At 34.9% G+C, this 25,521-nt stretch overlaps 1 long non-coding RNA gene and 1 other non-coding gene across 2 annotated transcripts in view; one reads left to right on the forward strand and one right to left on the reverse strand.

Annotated features, from left to right (window-relative positions):
* Nucleotides 1-25,521, forward strand: part of LOC129059610 (uncharacterized) — a 1,962,070-nt gene that overhangs the window by 631,971 nt on the left and 1,304,578 nt on the right. The gene's annotated exons all lie outside the window — the stretch shown is intronic.
* Nucleotides 25,390-25,496, reverse strand: LOC112133530 (U6 spliceosomal RNA). Its single transcript, XR_002915177.1, has one exon. It is a non-coding gene; the product is annotated as a U6 spliceosomal RNA (small nuclear RNA).

Here is a 25,521-nt window from a genome sequence, read left to right on the forward strand (position 1 = left end):
ACAAATGGGATCTAATTAAACTCAAGAGCTTCTGCACAGCGAAAGAAACTACCATCAGAGTGAACAGGCAACCTACAAAATGGGAGAAAATTTTCACAACCTACTCATCTGACAAAGGGCTAATATCCAGAATCTACAATGAACTCCAACAAATTTACAAGAAAAAAACAACCCCATCAAAACGTGGGTGAAGGATATGAACAGACACTTCTCAAAAGAAGACATTTATGCAGCCAAAAGACACATGAAAAAATGCTCATCATCACTGGCCATCAGAGAAATGCAAATCAAAACCACAATGAGATACCATCTCATACCAGTTAGAATGGCAGTCATTAAAAAGTCAGGAAACAACAGGTGCTGGAGAGGATGTGGAGAAATAGGAACACTTTTACACTGTTGGTGGGACTGTAAACTAGTTCAACCATTGTGGAATTCAGTGTGGCGATTCCTCAGGGATCTAGAACTAGAAATACCATTTGACCCAGCCATCCCATTACTGGGTATATACACAAAGGACTATAAATCATGCTGCTATAAAGACACCTGCACACGTATGTTTATTGCGGCAGTATTCACAACAGCAAAGACTTGGAACGAAGCCAAATGTCCAACAATGATAGACTGGATTAAGAAAATGTGGCACATATACACCATGGAATACTATGCAGCCATAAAAAATGATGAGTTCATGTCCTTTGTAAGGACATGGATGAAATTGGAAATCGTCATTCTCAGTAAACTGTCGCAAGGACAAAAAACCAAACACCGCATGTTCTCACTCATAGGTGGGAATTGAACAATGAGAACACATAGACACAGGAAGGGGAACAGCACACTCTGGGGACTGTTGTGGGGTGGGGGGAGGGGGGAGGGATAGCATTAGGAGATATACTTAATGCTAAATGGCGAGCTAATGGGTACAGCACACCAGCATGGCACATGTATATATATGTAACTAACCTGCACATTTTGCACATGTACCCTAAAACTTAAAGTATAATAATAATAAAAAGATGCTAAAATAAAAAAAAGAAATATCAATATAAAAGTCATAGTATAAATCACAACAAAACAACAGCAACAACAAAGCAACCACAGTGATATATCATCTCTATCTAGGTTGAATGGAACTGTAAAATGCAAGTTTATTATTTGAATATATACAAAAAGCATTTTACTTTAAAAAGTTCTTGTATTTACACACTTTGGAAAGTTCAAGCTGTTATTCTGAGGAGGCTTAAATGAATTAATATTTGAAAAGGGTAATCTAGAAATGTCTGTAAAATAAAAAAAGATGAAGAAATGGAAGGAAACGAAATAACAGACATGATTTTCCTAGCCTTCAAGAGTTAGTAACTGAAACTGAGGCACTGTGGAATAACTCACTTATTTTCTGAATGGCATTTTTAGGGCCCTGAGAAAGTCAAAGGAAGATGTGAAAAAAGAAAGGGCAGCTTCTACAGTCACAAGATAAACATAGCCATATTAATTAAAAATAAAGCATCATTACGTATGCCTTTTTGTAGCTCATATTAAAATTTAATTTACAACTTGTTTGTTCTATAATAAATTGTCAATATAGCAAAAATGCTGAGTCAACAATCTAGTTATATATTCAATGTATAAATATGGTTAACTTCTCAGTTGAGGAAAACTTAGAAACTTCTTTATTAAAATGAAACCAGTCGGACATTCCTTTTCTACTTTATTTAATTTAAAGGGAAAATATAAACTTAATGTCTTCTTTTAAAATTTAATATATGCTGAGGAGGATTTCCTAAAATATTGGGCATAGTTATGTGAACTCTATACATTTAGTCTGCTGTTATTGTTCTTGTTTATACCACAGAGGAAGGTATATATACATTATCTTGGATCAGTAATTTCAATAATGAAAAAAAAGAAAATATAAGCAATTAATACCTAATAGATGGTTTTAATTAGCTTACAGCAGGTCTTAATATTAATGAAAAAATAAAATCATATTATTCTTGTACATTGACTACAATTCAAACAAATATTGTATTTGTTTAGAAATAATAAGTTTTAATAAGTATATTTAATAGATGGATATAAATGTCTTATTTGGTGCTTTTAGAAAAGAAAGATAAATTCTTAAACCTAGCAAAATAAACAGAGTATATTAAAATATTTCTTGTTTAACCTGTATCAAAGTGACAAGGAAGAGATTTAGAATCATAAAAGGAACAATCATAGAGGTGAGATCCTAATTTACTTTCCAGTTTCATTTCAACTTAGTTCTTCATTGCTGCAAGGCATAAAAGTTATTGAATTTTACTACACTCACCTCAAACTGGTTTTCTATCAAACAAAATATCAGTGGAACAACTCTGCTGAGCTCTCTACATGAAATTGTCCTTTTGTATGTCTCATAATTGGTGGCGATGTGGCCAAGCATCTGGTGGTGACAAGCAGACGTCTTTGATTTATTGGCTAATATCACTGCTTGTTAGTGGATGGTTGAGCAGGAGACTAAAAGAGCATAAAATCAGAAAGAATAAATTATGAAGGCACCGAACTGTGCCATTATAAACCCTTCCTTGTCACAGCTGTGACATCTTATAGGAAATGGAGTGTGACAGCTGTGTTCATTCTTCAAAGGGCCAATACCTTCTACTTGTGATCCCTACCATAAATAGATAGATACAATGAAAAAATCACATGAGCAAGTCGGCACTTACATGGGAAATGCCTTCCCCTCAATGGAGCACTTGGGTTCCAGTTTTCTTCTACCCTGAAGTAAAGCAGAACAAATATTTCAATAAAAAGCAGACGCGAGCTTCAGGATAATATGTACATCAGTCATGTGTGCAAAAACATGAAAAATTCAGAGGTGAATTTATCCCACATTGCTTTTCCCTTTAGTCATCCTGGAAAGGTTACTCTTGTTTGAATTGGTTACCCAAATCCTATTTTAGTGAGTCAACGCAGTCAACCCATTCACACTACAAATCTCTGCCTAGAAAATGATTGCCTAACTTCAGTTAGTATTTGGTAAAACAATATTCCATAGTAATTGAAAAATTCAAACTGCCTTTTAAAGTGAGTTTACTCTGTTAAAATCATTAAAAACACATCAGAAAATAAGGATTTATTAAAAGTGCATAATGGTAATGAAAATAACTATGTCGGACAGTGGAGAGTACATACATCTCAGAACTTGTACCATCTCTTAGACTTTTGTCTTCTAATACGATACTTTTTAAAGTTAGTTAGGTTTCTTTGAAAGATAACCATTCTATTATATATATTGAGAAATTAATATTTTATAAATTACTGAATTAAAGTAAGATAATATTTTATAAATTACTGAATTAAAGTAAGATAAATCAAAGAAAAGGCAAAGTAAATGAATGTACCTCTCATTTTCACAGATGCTATTCCAGCTGCATACTTTCATTAATTCATTCCACGAACCACCAAAGGGTAACTTTTGAGTTCAATCCTAAGTTCTTTTGAGTTCAATCCTTTTGAGTTCAATCCTTTTGAGTTCAATCCTAAGTTCTTTACTGGGAAATAACATTGGAAAGGTATTATAAGACAAGGTTCAGCAGTATCAGACAGTGTGTCCAGGGAACTATAAGAAAATCACAGTGGATAGAAAAAGAATGCATGAGAAAAGATGGCAGGAGGCAAGCCTACCAAGAGAAGTTGGAGACAGAACATGAAAGGATCTGTTTGCCATGAAATACATTGAATCATTTGTTAGTTTATATTCTGCCCTATTTTAGAAAAGGTTTATTATGAATTATGAAGACACATAAAATACAAGTTAAAATAAATTAAAAGTAGGTTTAGTAGAAAGAGAAAAATGGCAATATTAAAATGAAACCAAGAATAAAGGTAAAAGTAAAATATAAACCATAATAATCTCCTTCAATATGCTAAAAATGGTTCATTATTTTTGCTCAAAGCTTTTTATTAGTCACCATGAAAAGAGAAACTGTATCAGCTACAGTTTTAATATTCTCAACATCCCAAGAGAAAAAACATGATAATTTCGTAGGACAGGTTTTTGTATTGGTTTATAATACATTCTTATTATGTCATGCCGAAGAGTTGAACTGAGACAAAACAATTCCATGGAGGTGAAGTGCAGTGGGTAATTCACATATTGACTAGATATGTCTGAAAGATGATTGTCCTTATGTAGTCATCCCCTTTTCTTCTAGTAGAAGCACAAGCTTACATCCAGCTAAGTCCAAGATTTTCTCAAAATATTTCAGATTTTGTATAGCAAAAATAATTTTTCTATTCCTTTTGTTTATTTTCTACCTGTGCAACGTATCTTGATGAGATTTTACTTAAGTTGGAGGATACATTTTAGACCAATGAAACAATACAATATGGTAATGTGGTACATGGAAAGCTCATTTTTAAGTGACCCTTCTAAGCTGAAACTGATGGTAAATGAAAGGCCATTGTCATTCTTGAAAAAAGAGTAGTGTGCATTAAAATTTTGTGGCTAGAAATAGCAAGAAGTGACTTTACTTATGATCCCCAAATCAAAAGGAGCAAGTGCAGATTGTCATAATTGCAGGTATTGATTTGAAATTGAATTGTTGCTCACATGGCACCTTGCCGTTTTATCCAGGGGATGTAGGGCCAGAACTTTTTGTCTGCATGCAAGGGATAACAATTCTACTTTATAAGGCCAGCAAGGGCAAGTATTCCAATAGTATTAGAGGTGTGAAGCTGGAGCATCAGAGCTCTGCCCTAAATGCAAAGAAGAATTGATTTGTAAGATTTCAAGGGTGGAAGTACCCAAATATATCTCTAACACCAGGCAATTTTGACTTTGAGCTTGATTGCAAAAGGCTGCCATAATATTTGCTGTAGAATGCACATTCAAGGAAAAAGAAACACAAAGAACCAAAAGCCAATAGGCTATGCTGAAGCAAACAACAATAACAACAGCAACAACAGAAAACCATCTGGAGTCACAGATTTTGGAATGGAGTCTGGGCTCCACGTTCAGCTAGCCTTCTAAAGTACAGCCAGGCTATACTTCTCTGAACCTTAGCAATATGGTTTAACATTTAGTTGTAGTTCTAAGTAATGTAGAAAATAAAGAATCCACTATAAATCTCTATTTGAATGGTAATTTTGTGGAAAGAATTTACAGGATATTTTGTCCAGAGAATCCATAGGTAATGCTGGGCTATAACCAACTCTCTGGATAGTTTCCAAAACAATGTTTAAGATTTTATTTCTACTTCCTGGTGATTCTCTTCTGTTTCTTCCACACTAATTATTGGCTTCATGGATTTAATTTTAAGAAGTATACGTATCTTATCTTGAAGCATAATCATAATTCCTTTCAGAATTCCTTAGATTGTGGATAACTTACACAACTCATTTTGTGATTTTATACAGATAGTGTGTATTTTGTATAGATATCATGTATTATGTATAATCAATTGTATATATCTGTATAAAATCACTCTATATAGTGGCTTTATATGTGTGTGTTTGTGTGTGTATATATATATACATACTGGATTGTAAACAATAATTTTTCCCCTTCATTTGATTCTAGAAAATGATCTAATTTCAAAAATAGTTTATATACACACATACAAACATACACATAAACCTACCATATTTAAAAATTTAAATGGGCACATTATAAATTTTACATTTTTATGTAATTGTGCATAATATGCATTACATATAACACCATTTTTTGAGAATATATACTAATGTCATACACTATGCTAATTTATATACAGAAATATGAAATATCTAGCTAATATATTGAAGAACTCGATTCAAATTTGGATCTTTTAAATTTAAGAGTCCATTTTTTTGTATTGTTTAGTTTTTAATAAGCACACCATTCTTTCTTTCAATAATGAGTTGAATAAAGATGTTAAAGTCCTAAAATGTTATTTTCCCAATGTACTAATAATCTAACTTCTAAAAGAGGGATTACATGACACAATTCTAAAATTTTGTGTCCTAAATTTAGCTGAGACTCCTTTGAAAAATTTTTGTTATATTATCAAGATTCTGGTTATTAGGTGTTAAAATATTGCCTGTTTTCAAGCCCTGACTTTCTTCCTTAAACATTTTGTTTTGATTTCTCAGGTATGTAGAAAATGTATACAAATATTTCCTATATTGGATATTATTCAATCTTTGATATAATCTAAGTGTATATCCTCTTTATGTCCAAAGGAAAAGTCCTGTCTATGATGGATTTCACCAACCCAAAGAGCATTCTCAACATTTTCTTTTGTAATGAGAGAGCATCAGATGTATATACCTTCAAACAGCATGATTCTTTGCATTGAAGAAAGCAACAGTAATAATGTGGGTAACTTTCCTAACAGGCTTGCCTTATTTGGTTTGAGGTAGCATTGCAATTATAATGTTACTGAGGCGAATTCTCAGTGGCTCAGCACTAGACACTTCTTACACACTCAAGTGGGTACAAGTGTAGCCATGTGCAGCCACATGTGGTAAATCTGTCAGAACTAACAGCAGGGGCTCTGATAAGAGTTCTCCATCAATAAACCTGCTTGATAGCTCAAGGTCTTTGAATTGTTTTCATAAGTGGCACCCTTATGATAACAATTAGTGAGGCCCCTATTAAGGGTCTGATCATATTTCCTCAGTGCCTGTTTTCTCAACTTTCCATAGGTTTATTACATCTTGATCATTTGAGATCATGTTAGAGTTTAAACCTATCCCTAGCCAATGTCAGGATTTAAGTGTTTTCTTCCCCGTTGATGAAAGACCGCAGGAAATGTCGCATGTGAAGATGGTATTGGCAACAATTTTCCATACAGAATACTACATTTTGTAAGAATAAGATACAATTTGAAGATATACTGTAATATCATTCATTTTGTGTAACCGTAATACAAAAGCTTATGTTTCAGAAAAGTAAGCAATTTAGTTCAAATTCTGGATGCTAGGCTTCTCCAGTATCTACTTGATTGGCTTTTCTAACCTCAACATAACCAGGTCTCTACTCCAGCCAGACTGACTTACACCTGACCTGCATCTTTCTCTGAAAATGCCTCTGGTTTCTTCAGATAACTACACTCACTCTCCATACCATACCCCTATCACTGATATTTCCTAGCCCATGACCTTAGTGTAACCCATGTAAATATACCTTTGAGAACTAATGACTGAAAGTTATTAATTTATAACCTTTCCAGTTTAAGATCCTAGACTTTTCCTTCAATTTTGAGCAAAGGCAATGCATGCTCACCCACTAGTTCCATGATTTTAAAGAACAAACATTATATTTAAATTCTGCTTACATATTGTAGAGATTATTTTAATGGCTATTCAATATGTAAACAATTTATAAACAAAAGAATTATTTAATCCAATTGTAAATAAGCTCATGCTATATAATTTCAAAATCTTGCTCTCTCTGTCTCTCTGTGTGTGTGTGTGTGTGTGTGTGTGTGTGTGTGTAAATTTATTGACTTGTCTCATTTAGTAGTTTTGCCCCTACAGCCATTATGTCAGGAGTTGAAAATGCATAAGCTTCCAGGGACTAGGCAGGTAGATAAATTGGTGAGGCAAACAAGTATTTAAAAAGCAATAGTACAAACATAAACTCAAATGGTCATAGACATAAAGCCCAGATGTTGGGAAGTAATAAGGAGTGGTGAGGATAGTGGAGAACCAATGAGTACATGCACTATTCAAAGTGGCCCAGTGCTACTCAGCTCTGAGAGATTGTATTCATGTGAATGCAAGCACATGTTGCCCAGATCTTCCAATGTAAATTATAAGGAATTTAGATAGGGAATTATATGTGATATTTCAGAATTCTTTTATGTTGACAAATAATTCACATATCATACAAGCATAACCCACCTGTTGGTGAATCTAGTTGTCAGGCTATTAGTTATATCTGAGGAGAAATTCTAGAATTGGGAAAACAATTAAAAACAAGTATATTAAAATAAAATAGTTATCGCCTATTACTAATAACACCTTAATTGATTTGTTAGTATGAAATATCACAGAAAACATATGGGTAACAAAATGCTATTTCAAGAATGTTTCAACCTGGATCATATCTGAGTAATATGATCAAAGAGTTCATAAATATTTCCCATACTATGTTTGCTCTTCCAGTCTAAGATGAAGACAAACTTGGGCAGAGAGTAGGAGGAAGGATATGGGCATAGGAACAACTACATTTTATTTTCAGATCTATCACTTGTTTCTTGTGTAACATTGCATAAGTCAACTGATCTCTCAGATTTCAGGTTTTTGTTGTTATGCAGTGTTTTTTATTGGCTGTTTGGCAAAATGAAGACATTGGGTAAAATGGATTATGAAGTTCTTTAAAACAGTAAAATATTAAAACAAAAGTGAAATTATTAGAATACAATGTAGAAAATTATGTGATCTTCATAATTTACTTAGTGTTTGTGGAGTGTCTTAAATTGAGGTTAAATCCCCCAAAGCTCTGGTGTTTTGTGACTTTATGATTTAATAGTAATATTTTGGGATTTACATGTTCTGTCACTTCATAGTCATGACCAGAAAGTAGCTTCACAGTTGACATCGAAAGTAGCAAATAATTTCAGTTGCATTTTCACTGTGTGTGGCTCTATTTGGTTTTCTCTTTAAAATGAGGTATGGGCAATGCATACTAGATGGAGTGACTCCAGTTTTAATCACTTCACTTTTCATTTGAAAAGTAATTCATCATGAGAAGTCAGTGGGGTATAGAGAGCACTAATTGCAGCAAAATATCAAGGACAGTTTTCCTCTGTCTTAATTAAACATTAATGAGTAAAGTTATTTGCAAATGCATGCTGCAGGGATGGACTTGTCTATCTACGTTTGGTAAATACTGACACTAGATGTCAAAATAAAGCACCTTAATTGATTTATACTGGGATAGTTTAAAAAGATTGCACCTGGCTTGACATTTTCCTAGGTTTTTATAGAGTAGTTTCTGATAAATTATTTATAAAGAAACTTTTCCTGACCTATCCTAATTACAGGAGTGATTGTTTCCAAACCAATCAATTTGGTGTAAATTTGACTTTTCTCCTGCTGTTTTACTGTCAGCTTAAGGAATTCGACAGTAGATATGAGGAATCAAGTTTTATATTTCCAGAAGGAATTTACAAGCAAGTCACATTTGCCTTTATTATTTGGGATATTTTGCAATATTTTAAAAGATTTTTGAATCAATAATTTTGTATGAGTGTATTCAAGTTTTATTTCAATGTATTTGTTAATCTAATTGCTTTACTTGAGCTAATACAAAACCTTAAACGGAAAGCCTAAGAAGTACATTAAAATCAAACTTGAAATCTTAAAATAATGTTCTAAGTAACATTGCCTTTGATATTTTATAGTGCATGTGATATAGTTAATACTCTAAGAAAAGTCATAAAACAAAACTTTCTGGCTCTCATATCAAGTAGTTCTGTAGATATAAGAAAAAGAGAATTGCTCAATATAATCTGTAAATTCGTTGAAATGTAATTTTATCAGATTTCTTTATAAATGTATCTGAATGATTTGACAGCAATATTTATTTTGATAGGTATAATTAAGCAATACTTTAGAAACTGTAAAACTACAATTAATATTTTGAAATAATTAAGTATATATTACATTAAGTGCTTCTAATTTTATACATAAGAAGAGAAATTACCAATCATGCAGTCTGTGCCTTACAAGATTTCATGTAGATCAGTGTAGCAACATAGCAATTTTCAGAAAATTACAAAAACACAGTGCGTAGAGTTTTAAAATATCAGTATGATAGTGTATATTATTTTTTAAAAAAGGGAGAGAAAAGAAAAAAATCCCTGATGTGTTTTAGAATGGCTTATAAACTGTATAAACTGTTTTCAGACAGTGCTGTTAAATTTCACTCCGAATTCTACTGAAAACTCCCAGTTTCCCAAACCATATGGCTTAATGTAGATAAAATTGGCTTATGGCAAATAGTATAAACACACTTCACATTTTTCCACCTGTGAAATTCTAAAGTATTATAGTGTACATTTTTAAGGTGATTAGTACCAGGTTTTCAGTGGATCTTGATTTCCAGAATCTTTTTGTCTGTCTAGACAACTTAATTGCTATATTTGAAAATAACAAAGTGGCCCTTACCTTCATCTTATGAAGCTCACACTTAAGAAGAATTTCATTTTCCATTTGAGATTCAAATCATTGTAAGGGATATTTACCGTGTTGAATAGAAGTGGTAAGAGTGGGCATTCTTATCTTGCTCCTGATCTTAGAGGAAAGCTTTCAATTCTTCATCTTTGAGTATGATGTTAACTGTGGGTTTGTCATGCATAACCTTTATTATGTTAAGGTGCTTCCTTCTACACCTAATTTGTTGAGAGTTTTATTCATGAAATAGTGTTACATTTTGTCACTTGCTTTTTCAGTACGTATTAAAGTGACTATATGATTATTATCCTTCTTTTTTTAGAGTGGTGTGTAATGCTTATTTTTTGCAAACGTTTAAGCATCTTTGCATCTCAGGGATAAATATCACTTGATCATGTTGTATGATCTTTTTCATGTGCTATTGATCTTGATTTACTAATACTTTGTTGAGGAATGTTGCATCCATGTTCATGAGGGATACTCATTCATTAATTTTTAATTTATTCATTTTAGTTTTAGAAAAAGATTGTATATGCACAGTTTGTTTTTATGTTTAGTTTAAATTTTTTTCCATTGCTGCTTTGAGTTAATTTGTATTGATACAACAAATACATTTGCTCTTACTTCTTTCATGTTATTTTATGTTATGAAATCTTTTATGTATAATCTTTTTTTATATCTTTTGGTATTCAGAATTTTTTGTATTTTTATTCTAGTAGTTATCTTCATAATGATGCAATTAGCTTCCTGGGTTTAAGATACTATTAATTTGTTTCCTACTGTGGGCAATTGAGGAATTAATTAGTAACTTCTTCTTTACTCTCCTACTTCTTTTATTAATACTTAATTTTATTTATTCGTTTATTTATTTTTCAGATGGAGTTTCACTCTTGTTGCCCAGGCTGGAGTGCAGTGGCACAATTTCAGCTCACTGCAACCTCTGCCACTTGGGTTCAAGCGATTCTCCTGCCTCAGCCTCTCAAGTAGCTGGGATTACAGGCATGTGCCAACAAGCCTGGCTAATGTTTTATTTTTAGTAGAGATGGGTTTTCTCCATGTTGGTCAAGCTGGTCTGGAAGTCCTGACCTCAGGTGATCCACCTGCCTCGGCCTCCCAAAGTGCTAGGATTACAGGTGTGAGCCACAGTTCCTGGCCTATTAATATTTAATTTTAAATGACATTATCTATTTACAATTAACAATAGAAGCCAATCAATAAACTTATTTTGAATTAGACATTCTCTTTGCATTCTTTCCTTGTATTGCAGTGTTTTTTTTTAAATGTGTATTTTGTCAAGACATATATCATTTCCCTAAAATTCTGTGACCTTTATCCCTTTTATGTAGTTTTGGTAGTATAGTTGAGTAGGAAAATGCTCAACAGTAGACCTTAGTGTGAAGTTTTCCTCAAAAATTCTTGATTGTATAAAACTTTCTCTTGAATGATTTCTTCAGGAAAGCTTTATGAGTACAAAATTTCCTGATACTTTGAAGGCCCGTATTTTTCTATAACTATTACAGAAGAAAAGTAATTCTGCCTGGATGTGGAATCCTTGTCTTATTATTTTTTCATCAAGAAACTTAAACATGGCTGGGCACAGTGGCTCACACCTGTAATCCCAGCACTTTGGGAGGCCGAGGCAGGCAGATCACGAGGTCAGGAGATCGAGACCATCCTGGCCAACATGGTGAAACCCCATCTCTACTAAAAATACAAAAATTAACTGGGCATGGTGGTGCGTGCCTGTAACCCCAGCTACTCAGGAGGCTGGGACAAGAGAATCGCTTGACCCAGGGAGTCAGAAGTTACAGTGAACCGAGATTGCGCCACAGCACTCCAGCTTGGCGACAGAGTGAGACTCCCTTTCAAAAAAAAAAAGAAACTTTAATATATGGTTCAATTGTGTTTTGTTAAGAACTGCTGGGATAGATGAATTTCTTTACCTTTTTTGGAACTATATGATTTTTGTATAATGTCCACAGATATTAATTTTTTTATATTTACAATGCAATAGTTTTTTTATATTTAAAATGCAATCATTTTCCCCAGAATATGTTTTGGTTTTGACAATTCTAGACTGATTTTTCCAGGTACACAATGTTCATATTCTACACATATATTCAAATGCTTCTTAATTTGGGGAATATTTTATGTAATGGTGTATCTTACTATTTGTTCTATTCCATTATTTTGGGTTTCTTGACTGTGACCTCCAATTATGTATTCATTGGACCTTCTTTGTTTTCTTAATTGATCATATCTTTTTTTTATTTTACTCTCCATTTCTATTTGATTATTTTCATACTTCTCCCTTTCCTTTCATTATTGTTACTTAAAATATTTCTATTCTTATTTATATTGTTTCTTAATTATGTGCATTTTTTTTTTTTTTTTTTTTTTTTTTTAGTGAACTCCTGTGCTTAAGCAATCTTCCTGCCTTGGCCTCCCAAAGTTCTGAGATTATATGGGTGAGCCACCATACTCAGCCATGTCTTCTCTTCATTTCTAAAATTCTCTCACAATGAATCTATCTATATTTATGGGTTTTTTTTGAGCTTCATCAGTTTCCTTACTATTTTTTACCCTCACTATTATTCAAAAATATTATTATTTTGACATTTTTTATTTCTAATTTAAATTTTTCACTTCATTTTTAATATTATTTTCAAAGCTTGTTTAGCCAATTTTTTAATGTTAGAGTTTCCATATACTCAATGGCTCTATTTTTCTATTATGCCTTAATCAACTGTTATTGCTTTAGTCAAATTATTTTTCTTTTTCTCTTACAATATATTCATATATGATGGGGTTCATCATATATGAATCAATATATTCATATATGATGCAATTGCAACCTTTTTCCTTTCCTCATGTTTAAATTAAATGTTATTTTCTATACTTTAAGGGATGTTCTTATAAAGGTAGTCGTAGAAATATCACTAGAGGTCCCCTTTGCTGTTGCCATGACACTTGATAAAAAGTGGCCTCTCTGTGGCCATGCCCATATTCTGATGTTCACATTCTGTGAATCTTTCTCCACTTTCATTTATCTGAATATTGAGTCTTTCTTATTCCTTCATTCTAATTACTATCTTGTTCAATTTGGATTCTCCTACCAATAGTCTTCCTAAGAGCGAGTTTCTTTTTATCTGGAAGTAATTTTTATTTAAATTTGATCATTCTTTGGCCATAAAGGGTACAGGCTTTTCGGGAATCTTCTGATTTCCTGCACCTTTGTAGGGGCAGGGCATGTAATCTTTATATATGTTTTGTCAAGACATATATCATTTCCCTAAAATTCTGTGCACATATATGCCACCAAATGAAATCTGCGGAAATTTCACCAGTCTACTTAGACTTTCTTGCCAAGAAATCCACTCAGAGGATTGGTTTCAGCTTTAGAAAATTAGTATATAATAGTAATTTTGTGTTTTATACCAGGGCTCCTTTTCCCTGCCAGCTATTAGCTCTCTGCATGCATTTACTTTCATAAGTTCATTTGGTCTGTGATTTTTCTTTCTTCTAATACCCTTGTTAAGTTGTGGTATCAAGGTTATATCATCCTCAAAATTTTTGAGAGTATTCACTCATTTTCTTTTGTCTTAAAAATACATGTAATGATCAAATTATATTAGAGTTCTTTTTAAAAACTACCTGGGTCAGGTATTTACTTGTGTAAAGATGTTTAATGATTGATTCAATTGACTTAATATTTATAATATGCTCTAGGTTATCTCTTTTTTAGCTGCTTTTTAAGGTAAATTTTTCTAGAAGTTTGTCTACTTACATATTTTATTCTATGTTTTGAAATTTATTTGCAAAAAAGTTATTTATAGTAAAATATTTTATATGTTTATTCTCTGTAGTCTTATATATTCTAATAGTTTATTAATGTTCTTCTTTGGTTTCCTTCTTTCTTTTCTCCCTTTTTCTTAAAAATCAATCTTGTCAGAATTTTATTAATCTTTTCTCAATGAACTAGCTTTTGACTCTGCCAGAAAAAAAAAAAAAAAAACTAAATGAGTAAAAACTGAGGGATAATTGAAAATAATAACTACTAAATAATGAATGAAAAAACCTATCACAAGAGATTTTATAGTGAGCACCTGAGATGATGATTACAGTTCAATCAGTAAAGGTAAAGACTAGGTGTTAAATAGAATTTGGCCCAAGCCATCTTTAAGTTGAATTCCATTTAACACTTGATGCCTGGTGAGAGTATGCCTTTCTCTAACTGGTGCATATGCTGAATCAGTGATCTCAGCAGTCAGGATGGACTGAGGTTTTACCCTGTCAGAGAGGCACTGCCTTACTTGGTTTGAAACATCTCTCCATTTTTTAACCATGGTGACCATATTATGATCATCTCAGATAATAAAATTTCACCAAGTGCCATGCTTCCTGGATTCTGTATCTAAAATTTCTAGTCATCCCACAAAGTCTATGACTCTTCCAATTTAGAGATTAAACATAGTATAGGAGCTTTCACAAAGAATAGGAGATATCCATCCTAACAACTTTTCAAGTGGTAGATCTGTGCCTGGTTTTTACACAAACTAAATGACTTAAGGGTCAAATGGAAATAGTAAAGAAAAGAATAAGTTAGAATTAGTAAAGATAAAGGGAAATTAATGAATTAGCAAAAAGGCAGAATTAATGAATTTGCTGGTTTTTTAAAAATAATAAAATAAAAAATCGTAAGAATAAAAGGAGAAAGCAAAACTATGAAAACACTGATATTTGGAGATAGTTATTTAGAGGAAGATAGTTTACAACTATATGTGAATATATAAATTAATCTCAAAAATTGGATTTTTTTAATTTATAGAAAAAGAATAAATTACAAAAATTTATACCAGAGGTAAGACAATCTAAATAGACCAATTAGCATAAGAAAAGAGTAAAGTTAGCAAATAAACAAAATCTTCAACAACGATTTATCTTCAGTAAATGTTTCTGAAGCTTAGTTGATTTCAAAATTAATTATTTTTAACTTTTAAGTTTGGGGTAAATGTGCAGGTATGTTATACAGGTAAACTTGTGTCATAAGGATTTGTGGTGCAGATTATTTCATCACCCAGGAATTAAGCCACTATTTTCCCTGTTCCTCTCTCTCATCCCACTTTCCACCCTCCAATAGGCCCCAGTGTGTGTTGGTCCCCTCTATGTGTCCATGTGTTCTCATCATTTAGTTCCCCTTTATAAGTAAGAACATGTGGTATTTGGTTTTTAGTTCCCCTTTATAAGTAAGAACATGTGGTATTTGGAGGTGTAGGTAATGGCCTACACCTCCATCTGTCTTCCTGCAAAGGATGTGATCGTGTTCTTTTGTATGGCAGCATACTATTTCATGGTGTATATGTACCACATTTTTTAAGTCCAGTCTAACATTGATGGACATTTAGGTTGATTCCAAGTCTTTGCTACTATAAATAGTGCTGCAATGAACACATGTGTTTATGTGTCTTTATGATATAATGCTTTATATTCCACTGGATATATGCCCAGTAATGGGATTGCTGTATTGAATGATATTTCTGTTTTTAGATATTTGAGGAATCACCATACTGTTTTCTATATGGTTGAACTAATTTACACACCCACCAACAGTGTATAAGTGTTCCTTTTTCTCCACAACCTAGCCAGCATCTGTTGTTTTTGACTTTTTAATAATAACTATTCTGACTGGTGTGAGATGGTATCTCATTGTGGTTTTGATCTGCATTTATCTAATAATCAGTGGTATTTAGCTTTTTTCTTCATATGCTTGTTGGCCACATGTATGTCTTCTTTAGAAAATTATCTGTTCATGTCCTTTGCCCATGTTTTAATGGGGTTGTTTGTTTTTTGCGTGAAATTTGTTTACATTTCTTATAGATGCTGGGTATCAAACCTTTGTCAAATGCATAATTTGCAAAAATTTTCCCCCATTCTGTAGGTTGTCTGTGTACTCTGTCAATAGTTTTTCTGTGTAGAAACTATTTAGTTTAAATACATCTCATTTGTCAATTTTTACTTTTGTTGCAATTGCTTTTGATGTCTTTGTCATGAAGTTTTGCCCCATTCCTGTGTCCAGAATAATATTACCTAGGTTGTCTTCAGAGTTTTTATAGTTTTGGGTTTTCCATTTAAGTCCTTAATCAATCTTGGGTTGATTTTTGTATATGGTGTAAGGAAAGGGTTTGGTTTCAAGCTTCTGCACATGGCTAGTTAGTTATTCCAGCACCACTTATTGAATAGGGTGTTCTTTTGCCATTGTTTGTTTTTGTCAGGCTTGTCAAAGATCAGATAGTTTGTAGGTATGTGGCCTTTTATCCGGGCTCTCTATCTGTTCCATTGGTCTATGTGTCTGTTTTTGTACTAATACCATGCTGTTTTGGTTACTGTAGTTCTGTAGTATAGTTTGAAGTTGGGTAGCATGATGCCTCTAGTTTTGTTCTTTTTGCTTGGGATTGGCTTGATTATTGAGACTTTTTTAGTTCCATATTAACTTTAAAATAGTTTTTCTAGTTCTTTGAAGAATATTATTGCTAGTTTAATAAGAATAGCATTGAATCTATAAATAGCTTTGGGCTATATGGACATTTTAATGATATTGATTCTTTCTATCCATGAGCACATTTTTCTATTTGTTTGAGTCATCTATGATTTCTTTGAGCAGCATTTTGTAATTTTTATTGTAGAGAACTCTCACCTCCCTGGTTAGCTGTATTTCTAGGTATTTTATGCTTTTTGTGGCAATTGTGAATGGAATTGCTTTCCTGATTTGGCTCTCGCCTCAACTCTTGTTGGTGTATAGGAATGCTAGTTATTTTTGTACATTGATTTTGTATCCTGAGACTTTGCTGAAGTTGTTTTTCAGTTAAAAGAGTTTTTGGGCTGAGACTATAGTGTTTTCTAGATATAGTATTATGTTGTCTGCAAACAGAATAGTTTGATTTCCTATTTGGATGGCCTTTGTTTCTTTCTCTTTCCTTATTGCTCTGGCCAACACTTTCAATATTATGTTGAATAGGAGTGGTGAGAGAAGGTATCCTTGTCTTTTGCCAGTTTTCAAGGGGAATTCCTCCAGCTTTTGCCCATTCAGTATAATGTAGGCTGTGGATTTGTCACAGATGGTTCTTATTATTTTGAGGTATGTTCCTTCAATACTTAGTTTATTGAGTTTTTAACATGAAGGTTGCTGAATTCTATCAAAAGCCTTTTCTGCATCTATTGAGATGGTCATGTGTTTTTTTGTCTTTAGTTCTTTTTATGTGATGAGTCACTTTACTGATTTGCTTATATTAAACCAACTTTGTTTCCCCGTGGTAAAGCCTACTTGACTGTGGTGGATAAGATTCTTGATGTGCTGCTGGATTCAGTTTGCCAGTATTTTGTTGAGGATTTTTGCACTGATGTTCATCAGGGATATTGGTCTAAAATTTTCTTTTTTTGTTGTATCTCTACCAGATTTTGGTATCAAGATAATGCTGGCCTCATAGAATGAGTTAAGGAGGAGTCTCTCCTCTTCTATTTTTTGAAATAGTATTAGTAAGAATGGTACCAGCTCTTCTTTTTACACCTGTTAGAATTTGGCTATAAATCTGTCTGGTCCAGGAATTTTTTTTTGGTTGGTAAGGTTGGTAAGCTATTTATTACTGATTCAATTTTGAAAGTTGTTATTGATCTGCTTAAGGATTCAATTTTGTTCTTGTTCAGTCTTGAGAGGGTGTATACTTCCAAAAATTTAATCCATTTCTTCTAGATTTTCTAGTTTATGTGCATAGAAGTATTCATAATATTATCTGATGGTTATTTATATTTCTCTGGGGCCAGTGGTAATATTCCCTTTGTTGTTTCCAATGGTGCTTATTTGCATCTACTGGTTTTTCTTCTTTATTAGTCTAGCTAGCAGTCAATCTGTTTTATTAATTTTTTCAAAAAATCACTCCTGGATTTATCTTTTGAATTTTTTTTTTGGTGTCTTAATCTACCTCACTTCAACTCTGATTTTGCTTGTATCTTGTCTTCTGCTAGTTTTGGGGTTGATTTTCTTTTGGTTCTCCAGTTCATCTAGTTGTGCTGTTAGGTAGTTCTATTGAGGTATTTCTAACATTTAGTGCTATCAGTTTCCCTCTTAATACTGCCTTAGATGTGTCCCAAAGATTCTGGTATGTTGTATCTTTGTTCCCATTAGTTTCAAAAAACTCCTTGATTTCTGCCTTAATTTCCTTATTTATCTAAAAGTCATTCAGAAGCAGGTTATTCACTTTTCACATAAAAATATGGTGTTTAGCAATTGAAATTGCAATCCCAACTTCCATTTGCTTGGTAGATTTTTCCATTTTTTCCATTTGCTTGGTAGATTTTTCTCAATTCCTTTACTTTGAGCTTATGGGTGTCATTGCATCTGAGATTGGTCTCTTGAAGACAGCATACAAGTGGGTCTTAATTCTTTATCCAGCTTGCCGCTGTTTGCCTTTTAATTGGAGCATTTAGCCCATTTCCATTCAAGGTTAGTATTGATATGTGTGGATTTGATCTTGTCATCATGCTGTTAGCTTGTTGTTATACAGACTCGTTTATTTGGTTGTTTTGTAATGTCACTGCTCTGTATACTTAAGTGTATTTTTGTAGTGGCTGCTAATGGTCTTTCCATATTTAGTGCTTCCTTCAGTAGCTCTGTTAAGACAGGTCTGGTAGTAACAAATTCCCTCAGCTTTTGCTTGTCTGGAAAGGATCTTATTTCTACTTCATGTATGAATCTTAGTTTATCCAAATTATGAAATTCTGCATTGGAATTTCTTTTTTTATTATTATTGTTATACTTTAAGTTCTGGCGTACATGTGCAGAACGTGCAGGTTTGTTACATAGGTATACATGTGCTATGGTGGTTTGCTGCACCCATCAGCCTGTCATATACATTAGGTACTTCTCCTAATGCTATCCCTCCCCTAGCCCCCACCTCCCCAACAGGCCCAAAGAGTGTGATGTTCCCTTCCCTGTTTCCATGTGTTCTCATTGTTCAAATCCCACTTATGAGTGAGAACATGTGGTGTTTGGTTTCCTGTTCTTGTGTTAGTTTGCTGAAAAGGATGGTTTCCAGCTTCATCCATGTCCCTACAAAGGACATGAACTCATCCTTTTTTATGGCTCCATAGTATTCCATGGTGTATATGTGACACATTTTCTTTATCCAGTCTATTATTGATGGGCATTTGGGTTGGTTCCAAGTCTTTGCTATTGTGAACAGTGCCACAATAAACATATATGTACATGTGTTTTTATAGTAGAATGATGTATAATCCTTTGGGTACATGCCCAGTAATGGGATGGCTGGATCAAATGGTATTTCTAGTTCTAGATCCTTGAGGAATCACCACACTGTCTTCCACAATGGTTGAACTAATTTACACTTCCACCAACTGTGTAAAAGTGTGCGTATTTCTCCACATCCTCTCCAGCATCGGTTGTTTCCTGACTTTTTAATGATTGCCATTATAACTGGCCTGAGATGCTACCTCATTGTGGTTTTGATTTGCATTTCTCTAATGACCAGTGATGATGAGATTTTTTTCATGTTTGTTGGCTGCATGAACGTCTTCTTTTGAGAAATTTCTGTTCATATCCTTTACACACTTTTTGATGTGTTTTTTTTTTCTTGTAAATTTCTTTAAGTTCTTTGTAGATTCTGGATATTATCCCATTGTCAGATGGGTAGATTGCAAAAATTTTCTCCCATTCTGTAGGCTGCCTTTTCACTCTGCTGGTAGTTTCTTTTTCTGTGCAGAAACTCTTTAGTTTAATTAGTCCCATTTCTCAATTTTGGCTTTTGTTGCCATTGCTTTTGGTGTTTTAGTCTTGGAGTCCTTGCCCATGCCTATGTTTTTATGGTTTTATGTCTTATGTTTAAGTCTTTAATCCATCTTGAGTTAATTTGTTTGTAAGGTGTAAAGAAGAGATCCAGTTTCACTTCCTGCATATGGCTAGCCAGTTATCCCAACACCGTTTAATAAATAGGGAATCCTTTCCCCATTTCTTGTTTTTGTCAAGTTTGTCAAAGATCAAATATTTGTAGATGTGTGGTGTTATTTCTGAGGCCTCTGTTCTGTTCCATTTGTCTATGTACCTGTTTTGGTACCAGTACCATGCTGTTTTTGTTACTGTAGCCTCGTATTATAGTTTGATGTCAGGTAGCGTGATGCCTCCAGCTTTGTTCTTTTTGCTTAGGATTGTTTTGGCTATGTGGACTCATTTTTGATTCCATATGAAATTTAAAGTAGTTTTTTACAGTTCTGTGAAGAAAGTCAATGGTAGCTTGATAGGGATAGCATTGAATCCATAAATTACTTCGGGCAGTATGGCCATTTTCATGATATTGATTCTTCCTATCCATGAGCATGGAATGTTTTTCCATTTCTTTGTGTCCTCTCTTATTTCCTTGAGCAGTGGTTTGTAGTTCTCCTTGAAGAGGTCCTTCACATCCCTTGTAAGTTGTATTCCTAGGTATTTTATTCTCTTTGAAGCAATTGTGAATGGGAGTTCACTCATGATTTGGCTCTCTGTTTATTATTTGTGTATAGAAATGTTTGTGATTTTTTCACATTGATTTTATATCCTGAGACTTTGCTGAAGTTGCTTGTCAGATTAAGGAGATTTTGGGCTGAGACAATGGGGTTTTCCAAATATACAATCATATCATGTGCAAAGAGAGATAAATTTGACTTCCTTTCTTCCTAATTGAAAACCCTTTTTTTCTTTCTCGTCTGATTGCCCTGGCCAGAACTACCAATACTATGTTGAATAGGAGTGGTGAGAGAGGGCATCCTTGTCTTGTGCCGGTTTTCAAAGGGAATGCTTCCAGTTTTTGCCCAGTCACTATATTGGCTGTGGGTTTGTCATAAATAGCTCTTATTATTTTGAGATACGTTCCATAAATACCTAGTTTATTGAGAATTTTTGGCATGTAGGGCTGTTGAATTTTGTTGAAGGCCTTTTCTGCATCTATTGAGATAATCATGTGGTTTTTGTCATTGGTTCTGTTTATGTGATGGATTATGTTTATTGATTTGCATATGTTGAACCAGCCATGCATCCCAGGGATGAAGCTGACATGATAGTGGTGGATAAGCTTTTTGATGTGCTGCTGGATTTGGTTTGTCAGTACTTTATTGAGGATTTTTGCATTGATGTTCATCAGGGATATTGGACTGAAATTTTCTTTTTTGTATGTGTGTCTCTGCCAGGTTTTGGTATCAGGATGATGCTGTCCTCATAAAATGAGTTAGGGAGGATTCCCTCTTTTTCTATTGTTTCAATAGTTTCAGAAGGAATGGTACCAGCTCCTCTTTGTACTTCTGATAGAATTCAGCTGTGAATCCATCTGGTCCTAAGTGATATCCCCTTTATCATTTTTTATTGCATTAATTTGATTCTTCTCTTTTTTCTTCTTTATTAGTCTGGCTAGCAGTCTATCCATTTTGTTAATCTTTTCAAAAAACCAGCTCCTGGATTCATTGATTTTTTGAAGGGTTTTTTGTGTCTCTATCTCTTTCAGTTCTGGTCTGATCTTAGTTATTTCTTGTCTTCTGCTAGCTTTTGAATTTGTTTGCTCTTGCTTCTCTAGTTCTTTTAATTGTGATGTTAGGGTGTAGATTTTAGATCTTTCCTGCTTTCTTTTGTGGGCATTTAGTGCTATAAATTTCCCTCTAAACACTGCTTTGGTTGTGTCCCAGAGATTCTGGTACGTTGTGTTTTTGTTCTCATTGGTTTAAAAGAACATCTTTATTTCTGCCTTCATTTCGTTATTTACCCAGTAGTCATTTGGGAGCACATTGTTCAGTTTCCGTGTAGTTGTGTGGTTTTGGGTGAGTTTCTTATTCCCGAGTTCTAATTTGATTGCACTGTGGTCTGAGAGACTGTTTGTTAGGATTGCCATTCTTTTGCATTTACTGAGGAGTGTTTTACTTCCAATTATGTGGTCAATTTTAGAATAAGTGTGATGTGGTGCTGAGAAGAACATATATTCTGTTGATTTGGGGTGGAGAGTTCTGTTGGTGTCTATTAGGTCCGCTTGGTCCAGTGCTGAGTTCAAGTCCTGGATATCCTTGTTAATTTTCTGTCTCGTTGTTCTGACTAATATTGATAGTGGGGTGTTAAATTCTCCCATTATTATTGTATGGGAGTCTAAGTCTCTTTGTAGGTCTCTAAGAAGTTGCTTTATGAATCTGGTTGCTCCTGTATTGGGTGCATATATATTTCGTATAGTCAGCTCTTCTTATTTCATTGATCCCTTTACCATTATGTAATGCCCTTCTTTGACTCTTTTGATCTTTGTTGATTTAAAGTCGGTTTTATCAGAGACTAGAATTGCAACCCCTGCTTTTTTTTGCTTTCCGTTTGCTTGGTAAATATTCCTCCATCCCTTTATTTTGAGCCTATAGGTGTTTTTGCACATGAGATGGGTCTCCTTAATACAGCACACCTGTGGGTCTTGACGCTTTATCCAATTTGCCAGTCTTTGTCTTTTAATTGTGGCATTTAGCCCATTTACATTTAAGGTTAATATTGTTATGAGTGAATTTGATCCTGACATTATGATGTTAGCTGGTTATTTTGCCCGTTAGTTGATGCAGTTTCTCCGTAGCGACAATGATCTTTACAACTTGGTATGTTTTTGCAGTGGCTGGTACTGGTTGTTCCTTTCCATGTTTAGTGCTTCCTTCAGGAGCTCCTGTAAGGCAGGCCTGGTGGTGACAAAATCTCTCAGCATTTGCTTGTCTGTAAAGGATTTTATTTATCCTTCGCTTATGAAGCTTGATTTGGCTGGATATAAAATTTTGGTTTGAAAATTCTTTTCTTTACAAATGTTGACTATTAGCCCCCACTCTCTTCTAGCTTGTTGGGTTTCTGCCAAGAGATCCGCTGTTAGTCTGATGGGCTTCCCTTTGTGGTTACCTGAGCTTTCTCTCTGGCTGCCCTTAACATTTTTTTCTTCATTTCAACCTTGGTGAATCTGACGATTATATGTCTTGGGGTTGCTCTTCTTGAGGAATGTCTTTGTGGTGTCTCTATATTTCCTGAATTTCAATGTTGGCCTGCTTTGCCAGATTGGGGAAATTCTCCTGGCTAATATGCTGAGGTGTTTTCCAACTTGATTCCATTCTCTGGGTCACTTTCAGATACACCAATCAAATGTAGATTTGATCTTTTCACATAATCCCATATTTCTTGGAGGCTTTGTTCATTTCTTTTCACTCTTTTTTCTCTGATCTTGTCTTCTCACTTTATTTCATTGAGTTGATCTTCAATCTCTGATATCCTTTCTTCTGCTTGATCAATTCAGCTGTTGATACTTGTGTATGTTTCACCAAGTTCTCATGCTGTGTTTTTCAGCTCCATCAGGTCATTTATGTTCTTCTGTAAGCTGGTCATTCTGGTTGGCAATGTGTCTAACGTTTTTTCAAGGTTCTTAGCTTCCTTGCATTGAGTTAGAACATGCTCCTTTAGCTTGGAGGAGTTTGTTATTACTTCTGAAGCCTACTTCTGTCAATTTGTCAAACTCTTTCTCTGTGCAGTTTTGTTCCCCTGCTGTTGAGACGTTGTGATCGTTTGCAGGAGAAGTGTTCTGACTTTTGGAATTTTCAGCCTTCTTGCGCTGGTTTCTCCCCATCTTCATGGATTTATCTACCTTTGGTCTTTGAAGTCAGTGACCTTTGGAGGGGGTCTCTGAGTGGATGTCCCTTTTGTTGAGTTTGATACTATTCCTTTCTGTTTGTTAGTTTTCCTTTTAACAGTCAGGCCCCTCTGAGGCAGGTCTGCTGGAGTTTGCTGGAGGTCCACTCCAGACCCTTTTTGCCTGGGTATCACTGGTGGAGGCTGCAGAACAGCAAAGACTGCTGCCTGTTCCTTCCTCTGGAAGCTTTGTTCCAGAGGGGTAGCTGCCAGATGCCAGCCAGAGCTTTTTTGTATGAGGTGTCTGTCGGCCCTACTGGAAGGTGTCTCCCAGTCAGGATACATGGAGGTCAGAGACCCACTTGAGGCAGTTTGTCTCTTATCAGAGCTTGAATGATGTGCTGGGAGATCCACTGCTTCCGTCATAGCTGCCAGGCAGGGACATTTAAGTCTACTGAAGCTGTGCCCACAACCCCAACTTCCCCCAGGTGCTCTGTTCCAGAGTGGTGGGGGTTTTATCTATAAGTCCCTGACTGGGTCTGCTGCCTTTTTTTCAGAGATGCCCTGCACCAGAGAGGAGGGAATCTAGACAGGCAGTCTGGCTGCAAAGTCCTTATTGAGCTGTGGTTGGCTCCGCCCAGTTTGAACTTCCCAGAAGTTTTGTTCACACAGTGAGAGTGAAACTGCCTACCCAAGCCTCAGCAATGGCACATGCCCCTCCCCCAACCAAGCCTGAGCGTTTCAGATTGTGCTCAGACTGCTGTGCTGGCAGCGAGAATTTCAAGTCAATAGATCTTAGCTTGCTGGGTTCCATGGGTGTGGGACCCGCCAAGCCAGACCACTTGGCTCCCTGGCTTCAACTCCTTTTCCAGGTGAGTGAATCGTTCTGTCTCTCTGGCTTCCTGGGTGCCACTGGGGTATGAAAAAAAAAAATATTCCTGTGGCTAGCTCAGTGTCTGCCCGAACAGCCGCCCAGTTTTGTGCTGGAAACCCAGGGTCCTGGTGGCTTAGGCACCGGAGGGAATCTGCTTGTCTGTGGGTTGCGAAGACTGTGGGAAAAGCGCAGTATCTGGGCTGGAGTGCAAGGTACAGTCCTTAATGTCTTCTCTTGGCTAGGAGAGGGAGTTCCCCGTCTCCTTGCACTTCCCGGGTGAGGCATTGCCCCACCCTGCTTTGGCTCACCCTCCTTGGACTGCACCCACTGTCCAACCAGTCCCAATGAGATAAACCGGGTACCTCAGTTGGAAATGCTGAAATCACCTGCCTTTTGCATCGATCTTGCTGTGAGTTGCATGCCAGAGCTGTTCCTATTTGGCAATCTTGCCAGCAATCCTGGAATTTCTTTTCTTTAAGAATGTTAAATACTGGCTCTCTGTCTCTTATCACTTGCAGGATTTCTGCTAAGAGGTCTGCTGTTAGTCTGATGGGCTTCCCTTCCCTTTAACTTGACCTTTTCCTTTAGGTAGCTTCAACATTTTTTTCTTTCATTTTGACCTTGGAATATCTGATGTCTATGTGTCTTGGGGATGATCTTCTTGTGAAGTATCTTATTGGGGTTCTCTGCATTTCCTGAATTTTGGTGTTGGAAAAATACGTAACGCTTCATGAATTTGTATGTCATCCTTGCACAGGGGCCATGCTAATCTTCTTTGTCTTGTTCCAATTTTAGTATACATGGTGCCAAAGTGAGCACTTGAAAGTTAATTCTGTCAAAGCTT

This window comes from Pongo abelii, chromosome 4 (genome assembly GCF_028885655.2).
Source record: "Pongo abelii isolate AG06213 chromosome 4, NHGRI_mPonAbe1-v2.0_pri, whole genome shotgun sequence".
NCBI lineage: Eukaryota > Metazoa > Chordata > Mammalia > Primates > Hominidae > Pongo > Pongo abelii.